Consider the following 11,074-nt stretch of genomic DNA (forward strand, 5'->3'; position numbering starts at 1 on the left):
TCCTTATCTTGTTCTCTTGTTTCTTCTCTAGAAAAAAAATATGCAATATCTTCAACTCTCAACTGGCTCCCCTCAAACTCTAAATTTTATACATGCAACTTTGGGATTTAAATAATGAGTAATTTAAACCGTAGTAGTAACAACAACACCAATTGAAAAAAAAGAACAATAAACATACAATGCACAAATAATCTTTATGGTAAATTTCAACCCAAAGAAGATATCTATCACATCATTAATCCTCAATCTTTAGATTGAAAAAGACTAACTGCAAGTGGTATTCTCAACGCATTGATCAAACATTGGTGATAAGTCCTGTCAAACAAATGTTGTCTTTGGACACTCCATTGCTCACATGGAAAACTTATAAGATGATTATTCCGATCAAATAATGATTGTCTTTGAACATTTCATTATTCACATGGAAAATCATATTATTTATAATCACCACATGTTTACCATCGCAAACATGTAATTATTTTGCCAAATTCTATCGTCCTTTGGGCCGAGCACAATTCGCATGAATAATTCCATGCAACATCCATGCAAATTCAATCAAATCAACTTACACAATGAAGGTTACTTTGACAACGTGTTGTTTCAATCAATTTAACCAAAAAACACAAGACAATCTAATATATAAAACGAGAGGTCTTAAAATTAAACAACTTTCACATATAATTAAGTTATATAAAAATATAAATATAATAGAATGTGCAAATATTTTACAGAACAAACTCATCACAAGATACCTAGCAAAATATTAATTCCTAGAGAAATTAATTTATAATTGATATTAATTGGTATTCTATCAAGACACTAAATTTTTAATTTTTTATAAATGATAATAAATATATGATATACATAAATTTATTTTATACTTGAAAATTATTGAAATTAATATATCATTAATATTTTTAAACTAACAAACCAATATTTTACAATAGTTTATAAAGCATAATAAATATATAATATTTTTAACTATACTAAGATAATTTTTAATAAAATTAACAAACCAATATTTAAATTATTTGAATAAGATAAATAAATCATGCATAACAATAGTCTTTTAATTTTTGTTTCTTTGAAATAATTATTTATTTTATATGATCATTTAAAAATTATCATAAATAAATACCCTTTATATTATTAAAATATGTCATAATCAAATTTTGTAAAATTAAGTATTTTAAAATACAAGATATAAGTCTAACACTAATGATTCATTAAGGTTCAATATGATGTAAGTGAAATTTATGTATTAGTGAAGATCCAACTTGACTTTGTTACAACATGTGCACTAACCACGGCCAATACGATGCAATGTGTAACTTATGCATTGACTAAAATCCCAAATTGACTTTAATTTAAGGCTTATTTGCAAAATTCATCCCCCTATATTTCAATATTCTCTGATTAATGTTAACTAGATGTTTCGTTAAATTTTAATCGTTGACTAGAGTAGAGAGAGAGTTGACCAACATTTTCTTAAAAAATATGAACTTTAAAAATGCTTGAAAATGGACTAAAATCATAGTTCTTGGAGTAAGAAACACACTCCTTTACCACTACACTCAGGTGCTCATTTGAATATTTGGTACAAAATATAGTATTAATATAAGTTTTATGCAAAAATAATTCAAAATTCAAATTTTATTTTGTTTTAATTTATCATATTTTAACAATCTTATATATTATCTTTTAAAATATAATATATAAGATTAAATTTTATTTTCACATAAATTAGAATATGTATATTTATATAAGTTGTTTTAAATATTATATTTTTATTTTAAAATAATGCTTGTGATTTAGTGATAATATTTTTTTATATATATTAACATATTCATATTATTTATTGTAGTATAGATAAAAAAAAATACTGTCAATAAATCACATACACGAATATTTTTAAAAAATTTAAAATATTTTCATTTTATTTAAGTACGTATTTTTATTATATAATTTAATTTTTTTTTTTAAATTACATACCTCATTAAATAAAGTTAATTATAAATAAAAAATACTATTATATAAAATAACAGGAATATCTCAATACAAGTAAAAAAGTATTATCATTAAATCACATATATAAATATTTTAAAAGATAATAAATTAAAAAAGAATAAAATTTACATATTCTAATTTATGTGAAAATAAAATTTAATCTTTCATAAAAATATAATAAATTAAAAAAGAATAATTTTAAATTTTGAATTATTTTCGCATAAAACTTATATTAATATTATATTTTACCCCAAATATCTAGATGGGCATGTGGGTATAATGATAAAGGAGTGTGTTATTTATTTCAATGACCATGATTCTAGTCTTTCTTCAAGTGATTTTTTAAGTTCTTATTGATAAACTTTCTAGTATAGTCAAAATAAAGACACAAATTTTGCAATTAAGCCTTAATTTAACATATTCACTAACCAAGGCTCAATAATGATTTATTCATGTTCAATGTGTAACTTATGCATTCACCACTTTCCAATATATATGACTTTAGTGTAACATATACTAATGATTGATTGAAACCCAACAAGAACCAGTCAAGATCCAATATGACTTTAATATAACTTATGCACTAATAATTGATTGAAATCCAATAAAGCCCAATAAAGACGCAATATAATATATACGCAAACAAAACTTAATAATTAATGATTGATAAATTAATAATTTTTTTTCATTTTATCTCACTTAGTTTTAAGATACCACTTTGTTTTTTTATAATGATAAAAAAGACACCATTTTTTTTTAGATACCACTCTCACTTTATTATATAAAATAGTCAAGCTCAAGTTTTTATTTATTTTTAGTTTCATATATTACATGTTAAGCTCTTTTTTTAATTATCTTGTATAAAAATAATTATTAAATATTATATTGATAAAGATATAAAATAATTTAAGAAAAATTAATAAAGATAATTGAGTTATACTTAACTTATGAAAAAATAATAAAAAGAATTAAATTTTACTCCGGAGTTCTACCACTTGTTTCAGTTAGTGTTGATTAAATTATTATTAATATATATAATACTATGTATGTGTATATATATATATATATATATATATATATATTAAAATTAAAAAACTAATAATTATTTTTTACACAATTAATTATTATTATTATTATTATTATTATTATTATTATTAGTCATAAAACTGTGGTAACACATTATAAGTTAAAGAATTTTTTTTTTCAAATCTCAAATTCCTAATATTATAAATTATAATATAAAAATTACAAATATCATTAATTATAAAAAAAATTAAGAAATTAATTGAGTGTATGTAAAATCTTAAAGGTCTTACACCTAGAGTCATTTGGTGTACGTAAAATTCCAAAAAAATACCTACAACAAATTAGTGTAAGTAAAATTATAAAGCCTTCTACATACAAATGATGTGAGAACAGGTAAAATCTCAAAGAAGTTATATCTACAATCACTTGGTGTAGGTAAAACTGATAAAAAAAATATACATATATTGATCTAATCATGCAAATCAATTTAAATGGCATATTCAGATCAAACAACGAAAATTAAATATTTTGAGCGTACTTCTAGCCATTGCAAATCGAACACGAAGTGGCGCATACACGAACCTGAAGGCAGTTTGGTTCTTCCAAACCCTTACTCGCTCTGAATAGATGGTGTATTTTTCTGAATAGAGAAGTGAGTTTGGTGATACGAAACTGAGAGCACCTTATCCTATTTATAGAGTATGTCCATCACAGAGCTCAACCAACTTGTTATCAGAACGTGGGCTTGAGGATAGGTACGTGAGTTTGTTATTGAAGGTGACAGTGATAAGGGGGTTGAATGTGGATGGAAAATGGACCAGATACAGAAATAACAAAATTCCCAAAATTTGCAATGGGAAATAACTAAAACAAAACATGAAACGTGGGGAAAAATAAAGCTTGAACGTGGGTCACTCCATCATTCTCCCACTTGGTCCATTTAACTCAACATCAACCGTAATAAGAAACATAATATATGAGTCATGGTGATAGGTCCTTTGGTGATGAGTAATATCTTCCATGTACCACAATATATCAAGTCTCTCGACACTAGCTCTCAACTTAATGAATAAACCATATGTTTATTCTATATCTAAACCGAATGATTTTTTTCGAAATAAATAAATATGTGCACAAAACCATATGAGAAAATATCTAACTGAATAAGAGTTTCATTGAAAATAACAAATGTATGTACAATGAAATTACACCATGGAACCAAGTCCCATTCATACTACATGATTCTTAAAATTCTTTGGTGGCATGCCTTTAGTTAAAGGATCAGCAATCATCAACTCAGTGTTGACGTGTTCAATGACTACTTTCTTTTCTTTAACACGTTCTCTTTTGGCTAAGTACTTGATGTCGATGTGCTTACTTCGACTTCCACTTTTGTTGTTTTTAGCCATAAACACCGCAACAAAGTTGTCACAATACAACTTTAATGGCATAGAAATATATTCCACAACTCTAAGGCCAGACATGAAACTCTTCAACCATACACCATGCGAGGTAGCCTCAAAATAGGAAATGAACTCAGCCTCCATAGTGGAAGTAGCAGTTAAGGTTTGTTTGACACTTCTCCAAGATACAGCTCCACCGGCTAACATAAAAATATAACCAGATGTTGATCTTTGTGAATCAACACAACCAGCAAAGTCTGAGTCGGAGTAGTCAATCACTTCTAGACAATCAGTTTGTCTGTACATGAGCATGTAATCCTTTGTTCCTTGAAGATATCTCATCACTTTCTTTGCAGCTTTCCAATGGTCAATACCTGGATTACTTTGATATCTTCCCAAGACTCCAACAGCGAACGCAATATCAGGTCTAGTGCAAACTTGAGCATACATAAGGCTTCCAACTACTGAAGCATATGGAATATTTTTTCATGTGTTCCCGCTCAAAATCATTTTTGGGGCACTGACTCAAAGCGAGTTTGTCACCCTTCACAATGGGAGCAACACTTGGTGAACAATCTTTCATGTTAAATCTCTCTAAAACTTTGTTGATATAGGTTTCTTGAGACAAGCCTAAAATGCCTCAAGATATTTCTCTATGGATCTTTATGCCTATGACATACGATGCCTCTCCCATATCCTTTATGTCAAAGTTCTTTGAGAGAAATTGTTTCACCTCAAATAGCATACCCTTATCATTAGTCGCAAGCAGAATATCATCTACGTACAATACAAGGAAACAAATCTTACTCCCACTGACCTTCTGGTATATACAGTGATCCATGACATTCTTTTCAAAGCTGAATGAAGAAATGAACTCATGAAATTTTAAATACCACTGGCGGGAGGCTTGTTTCAATCCATAGATGGACTTTTTAAGCTTGCAGACTAAGTGCTCACCAACACTAGATAAGAATCCCTCAGGTTGTTTCATGTAAACCTCTTCTTCTAGATCACCATTCAGGAACGTCGTTTTCACATCCATTTGATTCAGCTCAAGATCTACTAATGCCAAAATTGCTCGAAGAGAGTCTTTCTTAGATACAGGGGAAAATGTCTTTGTGTAATTGATTCCTTCTCTTTGAGTGAATCCTTTAGCAACAAGTTTTGCCTTATGTCTCTCAATGTTGCCTTCAGAGTCTTTCTTTGTTTTGAAGACCAATCTACATTCGATGGCTTTTGCACCAATAGACAACTCAACGAGATCCTAAACTTGGTTAGATGTCATAGAATCCATCTCATCCCTCATAGAATTATACCAAAAATTTGATTCCTTAGAACTCATGGCTTGTGAAAACGTCTCAGGATCATTTTCGGCTCCAATGTTGTAGTCTGATTCTTGTAGGTACACTACATAATCACTAGGAATTGATGTCCTTTTTACTCTAGTAGATCTTCTTAATGTTGCTTGATCATCCTGCTGAGGAACTTGTTCAACCAGTTCTTCACCAGTTTGTTCAATATCATCATGTTGTTCCTCACAAACAACTTGATCTACATGATCACTTTCAACAGCTTGTGGAACTTCAATCACTGGTTGTCTAACACCCATTTTAACTTGAGGGGTGGGAATGACTACCAACCTATTACTTATCCTAGAAGGTTCAGCTTCATAGTGATCCCTTTCAGAAGAAATGTTCTGAAATTGATCACTCCCACTAATCAAGTCATTTTCAAGAAACTTTGCATTCCTTGATTCCATAATCCTAGTGTTGTGGGATGGACAATAAAACCTATACCTTTAGACCTTTCAGCATATATAATGAAATACCCAGTAATAGTCCTAGGGTCTAGTTCCTTCTCTTGTGGATTATAAATTCTTACTTCAGACAGGCATCCCCAAACGCGTATATGTCACAAACTTGGTTTCCAACCCTTGAATAACTCAAAAGGTGTCTTTGAGACAGCCTTGGTTGGAACTTGGTTTAATATATACGCAGCCATGTTAAGAGCATCAATCCACAAAAATTGAGGAAGCTGGTATGATTGCAAATCAATTTAAATGGCATATTCTGATCAAACAATGGAAATTAAATATTACGAGCGTACTTCCAACCATTGCAAATCGAACGTAAAGCGGCGCATACACGAACCTGAAGGCAGTTTGGTTCTTCCAGACCCTTACTCGCTCTAAATAGATCGTGTATTTTTCTGAATAGAGAAGTGGGTTTGGTGATACAAAATTGAGAGCACCATATCCTATTTATAGAGTATGTCCATCACAGAGCTCAACCAACTTGTTATCAGAACGTGGGCTTGAGGATAGGTACGTGAGTTTGTTACTGAAGGTGGCAGTGATAAGGGGGTTGAATATGGATGGAAAATGGAGCAGATATAGAAATAACAAAATTCCCAAAATTTGCAATGGGAAATAACTAAAACAGAACGTGAAACATGGGGAAAAATAAAGCTTGAACGTGGGCCACTCCATACAAATGGTGTGAGAATAGGTAAAATCTCAAAGAAGTTATATCTACAATCACTTGGTGTAGGTAAAACTACTCTTATTATATAAATAAAATTATTTTTTATAAAAAAAATTACTTGTAAATGATTTTTAAAATATATTATTTTTATAGAAAATTGAGAAAGATAATGAAAGATGAAAAAGAAATTGATAGAAATAAAATACCAGTTGGGATTGAAGGATCTGAGTTCGTAGAAATGGAATCATCGATGACGGCGTAGTGCGACTAAGGTTGAGAGACAAAGAGTTAGCTGAACATGGTTCAAGCTGTAGATCGACGAAGTTGATGGTCCGAGCCTCTAAGGTCGACGACGCTGAAGTTTGGACAACAAAGGTTAATCTCTTCCCCTCCCCCCCCCCTCCTTCTCTGATTTAGTTTGGTGGAATGTTAAGGTCCATTCTAATTTGTGCGTGGTTGAAGAGTGGGTTTGGGTTTACTGGATGGGGATATGGTGAGATCGTTGTTTGCAGTTCGATTATGTGTTGTTTTGTGTGATTTCAGGGGTAGTTCGTGTGGCTTATGAACTTTACATGCCTTGCTCCCATTTTATACAGTACAATTGCAAAGTGAACATTTGTGGTAGCTGCCCCTGCTATATTTAAAACTAAACTTCATATTGTTCTGAGAAAATTTATCAAAGACATATGAAATCTTAGAAAGCATTTTTTAGGGAAGTTGTTTGAGATGTTTCTAACTTTGACTTCGATTGTAAATTCTCGACAGAGCATGAACTATTTTTGGGCAATTTTGATATTTCACACTAATGCTGATCCAGGGGGTTATCTCTATAATATGTTGTGTACATTGTAACTTCTCTTGGATTTGTGCACTAGTCCTTTGAGGTCATTGTCGATGGCATTGAGAAATGCATTATCTTGGCCCATGAAAATCTCTACCCAAGATCAATATTTGTCAATAAGGGTAAGGAAAAAAATTGCATACTTTTCTTTTTTCCTCCCTAGGCTCTTATGCACAGGTACAATACATGCATGCAATCCAACATCCATAACTTTCATATCAATTTATTTTACAGATGGTAGTTTTGCATATTGTTGAAGAAAATAAGGATCAAGATGGCTTTCTTTACATGACTTATAGTGGAGAGAACACTTTCAGATCCCACTAGGCATAATACATGTTAACATCTATAAATAGCCCCCACAAAATACAATTTCTCTGCACCCAATTGGTTTTCAACATTGAGCTAGGTGGAATCTTAATTTATGCCAGTGTTGTGGCCAACATAGGAATATCTTTTCAAAACTTTATGAATCTTGCATTTTGAGCAAGTTTGAATCCAATTTCTCCCATAAGTTGAAATTAATTTATGCAACTCAACTTTTTAGAAGCACCTTCATTTAACTCATTCATAAATAAAGGTACACAAGATAAATTCAACTTGTGAGAGAAGTTTTGCTGACTGTATCTCCTTTTTTTTTCATTTTCTTACAAGTGCTTATTGAAAAACTTCTCCAAACTAACTCTATTGTTTTCATATGTAAAGAGTGAATATTTTTTAGTGCCTGTGTCATCTGTAGTTTCTTTGTTCTGATCCTTTGTCCTATGAGAATCTTTTACATATTTGGTTTGACCGTAGTTGTTTTAAATGTTTGTCAAAGGAGCTCAAGGTGGGTCTGAAACAGTGTTGGTGGCTTGAGAGATTAGGAAGCAGCGCAGTCAAAAAGCATTCGATGGACTGAAATTTATTGGCAGCGAATCCAATGACCTTGTTGTCTGGAATAAGGTGCAAAGCAATTTCAATAGTTTTTTTTAGCAGTAATTTTTTTTTCTCATGAAGAGTTTTGGATTATTTGTGAAGAAATTGTGCTTCATCCTGTTGATTAATTGGACCTATATTTAATTAGAGTGTTTTGAACCAAAAGGGTAAACTATTCTAAATAACAAGTGAAATCTTTGATGAGAAATTCTTCTAGAGGCAAGGCAAACAATTTCTAGAATGTAGAATTCTTTAGCTATTCAGTCATATATAATAAATAGTTCTAAGTATTCTCTAACACAAATAGAAAATAAATAAATTAATAAAATTGGTTGAACTGCATAATACCAATTACCAAAGCATGCCAGTTTCCTAATGCTTACTTTTTTCCTACTTCCTTTTCCATCATTCAGGCTTGTCCAATAAATGATTAATGCTTTCTTTTTTTTACTATTATCCCCTTATCCTGTATCATGTGGTTATTAGTTGTTAAGTTTGGATTCAGAGCTTTCAGCTTTGTTACTATGAACTGTGTAAGCTATTCACATTAGTTGAACCAGACAATACTAGTGAGTGGGCACTTTGGCTATACACTGAATTTCAGCTTTGTTATTGTGAACTGTGTAAAAGATTATTGGCCCTATGATTCAAAAAAGGAGACTGGCTATGTTGGACTTAAGAACCAGGGAGCTACATGTTATATGAATTCTCTACTCCAAACTTTGTACCATATTCCTTATTTTTGAAAGGTCAGACATTGTTTCTCTTATTGTTGCTTTCCTTCTCAAGTTTTATTTTTTTACTAGATAGAGATGAGGAAGTTTGGATTTGGGTCCTGGATGTCATATTTCAGAATCAAATTATAAAAGTGGCAATGGTCATGAAGAAGGCTAGTGCAAAGGGCCAGATCATGATGATATTGGGTTTGTTGGTGCTGTTCATTTTCCTCTTTATCTTGGTTTTCTTCACGTAGTCATTGAGAAAAACCTTGTCAATGCTTTGTTCATTTTCCTCTCTATTCCTCTCTTGTTTTATCAATTTTTCTCAATTTCGCTCTTGTTTTATCAATCTTTCTTTGCAAGATCTGATTTTGAAATCACCGCTGTCTAATGTGATTGTAGAGTACAAATTTGTCATTCATTTTATCTTTAAGATTACTCTTGTTTTTTGGTTTTTTTTTCTTTTAGGTAGAAGCAAACAAAATTGAGGAAGGCTAAAGACTGCTATGCAAAGGTTTTATTTGTGATTGAACTTTTTTGCTTTAATTGATATTTAATTTAATTGCTATGTAATGGTGAAGTACCTATATGACTAATTCCATTTTCCCTATTATGAGAAATTGAGAAATTCATGGTATATAGACTCATTGTAACTACTTATTCTATTTGTTTCTTATAGAAATTATTAGGTGGATATTATGTTTTTTTTTATTGAAGTCTTATTTTTTATTATCAGCTATTTGAGTCCTATTTAGAAGATTAAGCTCACAGGTTTCCTTGTAAAACAGAGGTGCCATTGGACTAATTCAACTTGTCTAGTTTAATTACTAATTTTAAAAGCTTGAACGCTAATTATCAATACAAGGTTTGTTTTTATTTAAAATATTATATATATATATATATATATATATATATATATATATATATATTTTAATACAAATCTAACATATTTACTTTGATCAATGATATTCCATGTGTTTTTGAAGTTGTGAGTGACATAAAACCAGTTAAGGACAAGCCAACTACGAATAGTGGAAGCAAGTCTAGGGGAAGTGTCAAGGTTAGTGTATTTCTTTTCTAGTGTAATTGTTTGTTTGTTTCTTGAGTAGCAACACTTTTTTAAATACACTTATTAGCTGAAATTGTTAGGAAATCACAATTTTGTAGGCCATATTTCTTATTTAATTATACAAAAAATATCCTTTTAATATATTTTTTTATTATATAAAATGTGTTTGATTCTGTTATATATAAAACATAAAAAGTTTTGATTAGACATATTGTTTCAAACCCGTGATGACTGAATCATGAAAAAAAAATTCAATTCTTGTTGATCTTAAAAAAATATGTTGTTTACAATTTTTTTTCTTTTTTTGAGGTGAAAATAATACAGATCTTGCAAAGTGATATATATATATATATATATATATATATATATATATATATATATATATATATATATATATATATATATATATATATATATATATCACCAAAGATCAGCGGAAGGACGAACATATAAGAAGTAGGAAACAATTTTAATAAACAACAGATAAAATGTGTAGGTAAAATATGCAATTAAATAAAAATAAAAACTTAAAGAGTAAATAAAACCATAAAAGAAACCTGAAACAATGGTAGTCCGCGCAGAATCAGTTAAGGAGGAAGAAAAGAAAA

Source organism: Glycine soja, chromosome 8 (genome assembly GCF_004193775.1).
Source record: "Glycine soja cultivar W05 chromosome 8, ASM419377v2, whole genome shotgun sequence".
Classification (NCBI taxonomy): domain Eukaryota; kingdom Viridiplantae; phylum Streptophyta; class Magnoliopsida; order Fabales; family Fabaceae; genus Glycine; species Glycine soja.